The 9,475-nt window shown below is 37.9% G+C and overlaps 1 pseudogene; it reads right to left on the bottom strand.

Moving 5' to 3' along the window:
- Window positions 1–1,605: 1,605 nt before the first annotated feature.
- LOC127415345 (myosin heavy chain, fast skeletal muscle-like) lies at window positions 1,606–4,120 on the bottom strand (annotated as a pseudogene).
- Window positions 4,121–9,475: the final 5,355 nt, after the last annotated feature.

Here is a 9,475-nt window from a genome sequence, read left to right on the forward strand (position 1 = left end):
CCGGCATGAGCATGGTGGTTTTCATCCCTATACCCTAACCAAAACTCTTTTCTCAAACACATTTGTGTTCTCAATAGCATGGCCTACTCATTGATCTGATGACCTCCCATGGAGACTTTGCAGCAAAAGGTGCTGTGGCTTAGTTGGTTAAAATGCTTGCCTAATACACAGGAGATCCTGGGTTCAAACCCCAGCAGTGCCTTTGTGTGTTGTGGCCACTGAGTCTCTAAGATGTAAACGACACTTTGTAGGAGGGCCAATCGGGTTGAGGCACTTGCTGACCTCATAGAGACTCAGTGGTGGCACCACTGGAAAGAGCACCCTCAAAAATGGGGGGTAGGGCTTGCTTTCATTCCTCTATCACCTTCCTGGCAAAAGTTATGGCAATCCGGCATGAGCATGGTGGTTTTCATCCCTATATCCTAACCCTAACTTTCATCCTCTCAATAGCATGGCCTATTCCTTGATCTGACGACATCCCATGGAGACTTCGCAGCAAAAGGTGCTGTGGCTTAGTTGGTTAAAATGCCTGCCTAGTAAACAGGAGATCCTGGGTTCAAATCCCAGCACTGCCTTTGTAGTGTGTTGTGGCTGCCGAGTCTCTAAGATGTAAACGGCACTTTGTAGGAGGGCCAATCTGGTTGAGGCACTTGCTGACCTCATAGAGCCTTGGTGGTGGCACCACTGGAAAGAGCACCCTCAAAAATGGGGGGGTAGGGCTTGCTTTCGTGCCTCTATCACCTTCCTGGCAAAAGTTATGGCAATCCGGCATGAGCATGGTGGTTTTCATCCCTATATCCTAACCTAACCCTAACTTTCATCCTCTCAATAGCATGGCCTATTCCTTGATCTGACGACATCCCATGGAGACTTCGCAGCAAAAGGTGCTGTGGCTTAGTTGGTTAAAATGCCTGCCTAGTAAACAGGAGATCCTGGGTTCAAATCCCAGCACTGCCTTTGTAGTGTGTTGTGGCTGCCGAGTCTCTAAGATGTAAACGGCACTTTGTAGGAAGGCCAATCAGGTTGAGGCACTTGCTGACTTGGCAGTGGCACCACTGGAAAGAGCACCCTTGAAAATGGGGGAGTAGGGCTTGCTTTCATGCCTCTATCACCTTCCTGGCAAAAGTTATGGCAATCCGGCATGAGCATGGTGGTTTTCATCCCTATACCCTAACCAAAACTCTTTTCTCAAACACATTTGTGTTCTCAATAGCATGGCCTACTCATTGATCTGATGACCTCCCATGGAGACTTTGCAACAAAAGGTGCTGTGGCTTAGTTGGTTAAAATGCTTGCCTAATACACAGGAGATCCTGGGTTCAAATCCCAGCAGTGCCTTTGTAGTGTGTTGTGGCCACTGAGTCTCTAAGATGTAAACGGCACTTTGTAGGAGGGCCAATCTGGTTGAGGCACTTGCTGACCTCATAGAGCCTTGGTGGTGGCACCACTGGAAAGAGCACCCTCAAAAATGGGGGGGTAGGGCTTGCTTTCGTGCCTCTATCACCTTCCTGGCAAAAGTTATGGCAATCCGGCATGAGCATGGTGGTTTTCATCCCTATATCCTAACCCTACCTAACCTAACCCTAACCCTAACCTAACCCTAACCCACACCAATGAAGTATTGTCTAGGCTGCTTTGTGTCCAACATCTCATTGATACGGATGACCATCCACAAGAACATTTTTCATAGACAGACTTGCAGAGAGCTGAGACAGCATTGTTCACCTGAGAAATTAATTAAGTTTGTTCTTTTAGTTCTCAAGAAGAATATCTCAGAGATATTTAAATCTTTTCCACATTTTAATTGCTTTTATGTAAGTAAGTCTTTACCTGTGGGACTGTCTGGCCTTTGGTCACAAACTCATTTCCATCCTTAACTCTTGGGAAACACAAAGCTTTCAGCAAGTCAGCAGAGTTCAGGCCCATAAGGTAAGCGATTTTATCAGCCACCGAGGAACAACAGTTTTCCAGTCAATTGTCTGTGTTTTAAAGAATGTTTGTTAACCCTTATCCTATGAAACTGAGAGTAAAACTTGAACAGATGCCTGATTTAAAAAAATAGGTGAGTTCACTTCTACAGTGCAATGCATGACTCTCACACCCAGTGTGAATACTGTAACCTGTTAATATAGGCATCATAAATAATATGAACTGTTTACCACTTCTTTCCTGTGCAGTATGGAACAGGCATAATACTACATCTTACCCTCAGTGCCATCAGGTTCTGCCTGCTCCTCTCTCTGCTTCTGTTTGAACTTCATGTTGCAATGCATCACAGCACCTGTCACCTTGTAGATGCTCATTTTTTCATCAGCAATGAAGCCCAGAATGTCAATGGCGGTCTGTTTGTACACAGTGAAAATTGGACCAAATTGAGAAGCGTTTGTTAGATTCTGTCATGTATTCTACGCATTGTTTGACTTCATTTTTACTATTCAATAGATTCTGACGAATAATAATGTGTTTGTCCATTTACATCTGTGGCAATAAACTCCTCCACATCATTGATACTCTTGACAGTGATTTCACCCATGCTGATCATTGGATAGTCATATGGATTAGTGGTGATAAGCAGGGCCTCTGTAAAGAGTTGAAGTGTGGTATGTAAACAATGTTTCAAAACAAAAATTGTGTTTTATTAAACACAAATACTATAGATTTCTCACCGAGCAGTTTTGGCTTGTGTCCAGTCATGAGCTGGTAGAAGATATGGTAACTCCTCTCAGCAGACAGCTGGAAAGTTACTCTTGACTTTTCCAGCAGATCTTTGACAACAGAACTTTGACTTTAAATGACTCACCCACATGTTAGCACAAAAATAAAGCACATGTCTGTCTTGAAACAACACAACTCACAAGTTTCAATATCAGCTGAAGCCAGTTTTCCAGTGGTGCTAAAGTTAATCCTGATGAATTTACCCTAAGAAAGTTTTGAAAACATTAACCACAGTGTTGAACAACCAGCTTTGAAAAGTCAACTGAAAGTTTATAATGTTTCATCTAATTGGAGCAACTCACAAAACGGGAGGAGTTGTCATTCCTCACAGTCTTGGCATTACCATGAGCCTCCAGCAGGGGGTTGGCTGCAACAATTTGGTCCTCCAGTGATCCCTAGATATAATTGTAGAATTATGTTTAGATAAAGCACAATAACATTCTATAATCAATACATTTGTTTCAAAGAGGTGTTTACAAACCTGCATTTTTCCAGGGACAGGTTCTGCCTTTTTGCCTCCAGACATTGCACCAACAGTTGCAAAATATTGAATGACACGTTTTGTGTTCACAGTCTTTCCTGCACCAGATTCTCCACTGGAGGTTCACACAAGATTTTCATTAGTCACATAAACCTCCATGGATTTTTAACTGAAAGGCTCTCTCTTACATCAAAAGAAGAATATTTACTTACGTAATCAGAACAGACTGGTTCTCACGATCTGAAATAAAGTGAGTCAAAGGCATTCAGATTTCCAACATATATAATGGAAGTTTCTTTTTATTCATCATGTGTCACTTGTACAACAAATCCTCATTTGTTAGCACATTTCTGGAATCCACTTACCAGTGAGCATGAACTGATTTTACACTTCAGCAATCCCCTTTAACATCTTATGAAAAAAAAGTTATTCACGTAGATGTACATAGATCATCCATGCTGCGTAACGCTCTTTGAGGTTAAACAGCACAGCAGGCTCATTGAGGTGGGTCATCATGGCCATGTCCTCAATTTTGTCAAACTTGGGAGGATTCATGGGGAAGATTTCATCTTCTTTCACCGTGACAGTCTGAAAAACAGTTATGAAGATGAATTAGACATTTTGTACTCGCATCTCAAAATATTTTAACTTGAACATTCAAATACTCAACCACAATAACATATGAAGTGGTTACTCGTTATTCATTTATTGTTCACTTACTTTCCCACCAACTAGAGTTTTGACAGTGGCTTTGCCACCTTCTCTGCTAACAAGAGTACCTTTCAGGTACATCTCATCAGCATCTACCACAAAGAAAGCTGTTTTGGCATCAAACGGGGTGTTCTGAGCCTCAATCCTCTCTCTTTCTGGCTTCCGGAGGAAAATGGCCGCCGGGCCAAAACACTCCATTTCACCGTCACCCATGATGACCTTTCACTGTGGAGCACAATTAACACCAAAATGCTGTTATACTGTACACCTACTTAAAATTGTAAATTTTTATCCCTATGTTTGTTCACTCTTTAACTTTCCATTTTTACCTATTTACTGCCTCGTGCTTACGGTGACTTTTTCTTAATGCATATTTTATATTAATTATTTTGTTCTGATATGAAAAGTTTTCATTAATAAAATGGTACTGTCAACATCAGTTAAATAAGACTATGCAAAAAGTTTTGAGAAATGTAACTTTCATCATTAGCACTTCACCTTGTATGATGCCCAGAGAGAAAAACAGCAGCCGATGATAAAAAGATTCTGTGAAAGCAAGCCATTCAGAGTTGTAAAATAGTAGGTTATTTAAAAATATTTATAATTTCAGTTTAGACAATAATTCATAAATTTAAAAGATTTTTTTTTAAAAAGGTCCAAAGAAATGTTACTTAGAGCTGCTAAACAATGTCGTATCTCCCCCACCTTTTTGCTGGATCAGTGTGAGTCTTAGGGGTCAGGGGTTGCCATTTATATAGTTTCATTACGCACACTCAGCAGAGCTGTCCAGCTGGATTCGGTCATGCAGTATTACTTGGTGTGATGTTTCTCTGCACCCGTGGAAAACAGCAAGATACTCTCATTCATTGACAGGAATATAAATATTCATGTTTTACCTCAACTATACACAATTTTTTCATATGAAATATCTTAATTTTGAGATGTTTTTATTTAAAAGGAATAGCCTACTGTTAATAGACATTGATATTCCAGATTTTTGGATAATATGCATAATATGAATTTTTCACAATTCATGCTGAAGTCGGATGCAGTTTTCTTTTAAATGCTTTTGTCTTTATGCAGAAGAGTGTTCCAATTTGAGAAGTTTAATTTGAATGAATTGAAATTCTTGGTTCATATGCAGAAAAGTAGTACAATCTCACTTGTATTCAGTTTCGGGTGACCGCAAGACTTGCTTTTTATATTCCCAGGTGGATAGAATTCAAATAGCTGTTGTTTGTTTGTTTGTTTGTTTGTTTGTTTCATTTAACAATGTTTTCAGACAGTCAACTATGACATTACAGTTGATATTTCATAACCACATGATGTTGGATGACATACTGACAGTTGTGTTGCCGTTTAAAATTATTGTGTGTTCAACAAAGTTGAAAATCTTATATAATTAGTAATATAGAATCTTTTGTAATCTCAATAAGTTTTTTTGAGCTAATATAGTGCTTTTAGTTGGGTTGGATCTTGTCATACTGGCCATGAGAAGTGGAAGAATGTTAAGTGATAAAAGCATTCATCAGCTTTTATATTCCTGTTTTTCTGTTTCATGCAATTAAGATATTGATATACATTGTTATTCAAGTTGTTAGAGAACAGTGAGCATGTGATCAGAGATCATGCTCTGGCAATTTCCAAGAGTTCTTCCATCTTTTGCCAGCAGAAGATAAAATTAAAGTCTTCAAAACGTTAATGATTTATTACCATAGCTGGACTGTAACAGTTCATCCAAGTGAAAATAATATCTCTGGCAGATTTTTTATTGGGCAATTAAAGTTCAGTAGGCAAGGCATTTAATAAACTAGGCTCATAGTGATATTATGACGCTCAAAGTTATAAACAGCATGTTCGTATATGGAAAAATCATAAATATAGCACATCAAGGGCTGCTGTTATAAGGTTTAGGTCACTTATCCAGGCAACAGTGAAGTGCTTTATCTGACACCAACAAGATCTGACTGTAAGTTTTCAGCTTCATTTTGAATTTACCTTTTACATATAAAAAACCTTATAATCAGAAAAGGTGCTTTAGTAAATTTAAATAACACTAGATGTTCTGTGGTATATAGAAAGTGAAGTTCTTTTATCATCTTTTAAAGAAAATTATAGCAATGATTTTGCTTAACTTGCATAAAAGTGTATGCAATTAAATAAAAAATGACATACTTTGTCCTCAGTAAAATAAAAACAATCATTTGTTTTTGGTGTTTTCTGTCATACTTTTAAAGTTCTGCTTTTTGTTGATGTAAAGTTCTAATTCTATCAGGTAAACTGTGGGTAAATTACATGTTTAGGCATTCCTTTAGATAAAAGATCTATTATTATTTCCATCTAACGGTAATAGACCAAGGAAAGAGAATTCATACAAGTTTATATTTTGAGCTTATGGCTTTTACTGAATCTCACAATGTATATTTAATGATCATGTGACTGAATTCTTAAAAGGTGACAGAGAACCCCAAAAAATATAATTGATGACTTGTATGAAACATATGGACCAAGCATATGGACCAAAATATTGAACATAAACTATTCCTAAACTTATCCAAAACTGTTGAAAGTGAGGTACCATGTCTTAATTGTGCTATCATTTCAGTGCACTGCTCTAGAATGTAGAAAAATACTTTCAGATATTAAAGTTATGAAATCCCATTGTGTATTTATTAGGTCAATTGACTGTAGTATGTACACATGCATTAGACAAGAGACTGACTGTTGCACTGTGTATCATTGTTTTTTCACACCATGAGCTGTCTTTTTAAGACATGTCAAGTTAGAAACAGTTCAGCTTTTAGAAATCACATCACATGTTCAGACCCTTGCATTCTCTTCCATTCTGTTTCACTGTTTTTGAATGCAATGTGAAAAGCTTCTGCTTTCTTTTTTTTCTGTGTGAAAAGCTCCTGCTTTCAGTAAAGGTTGTGTCAAGGTTAAGGGCACGTTGCCTGTTGTAGCAGCTGATGCTGTGCTGACTTATGGTGGTACTTCAAGCTTGAATTGTTCCAATGGTGGAAAAATCCCTTAAGGAATGACGTGCAGGTGAGGGGTATGATTGATTGTTCTTTTTTTAAATTTTATATATATATATATATATATATATATATATATATATATATATATAGATATATAGATAGATAGATAGATAGATATATAGATATATAGATATATATATATATATAAACATACTGTATATGTGTTTATGTTCGCTTGCTGTTGTAGCTCGTTTGTTGTGTTGTGCATTCTGAGATGCTATTCTGCTCACTACAATTGTACAGAGTGGTTATCTCAGTTACTGCAGCCTTTCTGTCAGCTCAAACCAGTCTGGCCATTCTCAGTTGACCTCTCTCATCAACAAGGCATTTCCACCTGAAGAACTGCCACTCACTGGGTGTTTTTTGCATTTCGTGAGTGCCCACTACTGGTGGAACCAGTGCAATGAGTTTAACTGGAACACCCTAAACCCTTGATCACTTGAAGCACATTGAGGGCTGCTTGTCAATTGTGGAATTATTTCGTGATTTTTGCACCTGAGAAAACAAGGTTTTCAGAGATCGATGCAACCACAAATTCAAGTAAAGTTTAGTTGTAATCTCAGAGGCTTATGTATAAATCTTATATGTTTAAAAAATATATTTTATTAGAATTAATTGTTAGAAAGGATTAATCAAGCCTTACACAAATGAAAATGATAACACAATGAACACACAAGCTATAACTGTGTGACAAACAGATAGTTTAAGCTACAAGTCTTATGCTGTTAAATCTCAATATAACTTTTCTAAACTATTTAATTGAACTAACTTCACTTTCATACATTAGAGTTGTGTGATGATGGGTTGATGAAGCATGATCTGCTATCATGTCACAGTTGAGTTGCATTGTGGGATATGGAGCTGCCTGAAGTGTACATCTGAGTAGGCTCGCTCCCTCACTCTAAATTGAGGGTTTGAGTGTCTATCAACAGAAATTCCCTTGCTCACTTAGCAAAGTGGAACGGACTTCCAGTATGGTGCCGGGGATTCTCCCATAGGGAAGTGCTTAGGGAGAATTAGCGATTGGATATATGTGAAGTGAAGTGTGTGTATCAAAGTGAAGTGGAACGCAGCCTCAGTACTCGTGTCTCTCCCTTTTGTCCCACCCCTCCTTTCCCTGATTATTTGTTAATTTAGCCCACTTGCCCTACTCATTTGCCTTCCTGATTTCTGCTTTTTTCTGTACTGATTAATTCCCTTTTCTTGTGTCTTGTATTCTGTTGGTCTGTTTCTCTGCCCCACATATCCCCTATCAGATTTGTTTGTGGAAAACCTGTCCTTTGTTGTGTATGTGTTTGGTTTTACTGTTTGTTTGTTTTTTGTTTTTTCATCTTGCCCACCCATGGAAAGTTTTGTGTCCAGCCCTGTTGGCTGTAGTTTGGGCTTTGTCTGTATTTTCTGTGCCAGGATTTGTGTTTGGTTATTGGTATTGTTTGATTATTGTAATCATTTTGTTCCACGGCTGTCTATAAGTTGGTTCTGTCAGACAGAATGACTTGATAACTTCTATATTAATTTTGTTATGGTCACTTCCAGCAGGGTAACATGCCATGTTACAAAGCTCAGATCATCTCCAGCTGCTTCCACAAACCTGACAGTGTGGTCTGTAAACTCCAATAGCCTCCTCAGTCACCAGATCTCAATCTAATAGATCATCTCTTGGATCCAGGGACAATTCAAAGATTTCTGGCCTTGCCCACACAAACTGATTTTGCTACATTTACACCATCCATACTGGAATGGGGCTCTCCTACACCCAAAGCGAAGATTATTGAAAATGTTCTCCATAACCACATACTTTGGAAAACAATGACATTTGAAAATTGAAAATGAATTTTTCAAACAAAAACAGATTAGTGTTGACTTGGACTCAGTCTTAAGGGCTCAGGACCTTATCAGACTAAAGAAGCTTTTGTCCAGAGGTGTTTTTTTTTGTTACAAGTGTGAGAATTTAGGGTTCTAAACTCACTCAAATTTATTCAAATAGCAACTTATTGTCAGTAGATGGGTATCAGTATACTAGATAAATGGCTGAGGATGAGCAATAGAAAATTGGAATGCAAGTCTGAACACTTTGTACTAAGGCAATGGCTAATGCTGCCCTAAAAATATACAGTTCCACTCGAGGTAAATATGACATGTGTGCCAGGGTCTGCCATTAAAATAGGGTAGAATAATGCTTCATTTAGTGAATGTTGTTTATTATTTACTGGTATGAGAAGTATTCAGTGAAATATCTTAAACATGCTCACTGCAGCCACTGTTTTCAATAATCTTGAAGATAAATCACATAATCTCAGTTTATGCAAAAACTCCAAAATAGGGACTAGAATAATATATGGGTGGAACAGCATTTTCACTGCATGAATTTACAGTTAATAAATCTGAAGAAACTGTGAGGCTATTGTGTCAATATGGACCCTACTGAATCTATTCCAGAGAATTGATGCCGTTCTGGAGACAAAGTTATATCTATTTAAAGGAGTTATATATGGTGAACAAAAGGAATGGAGGACATGATAAAAAT

This window comes from Myxocyprinus asiaticus, chromosome 24 (assembly GCF_019703515.2).
Source record: "Myxocyprinus asiaticus isolate MX2 ecotype Aquarium Trade chromosome 24, UBuf_Myxa_2, whole genome shotgun sequence".
Taxonomy (NCBI): domain Eukaryota; kingdom Metazoa; phylum Chordata; class Actinopteri; order Cypriniformes; family Catostomidae; genus Myxocyprinus; species Myxocyprinus asiaticus.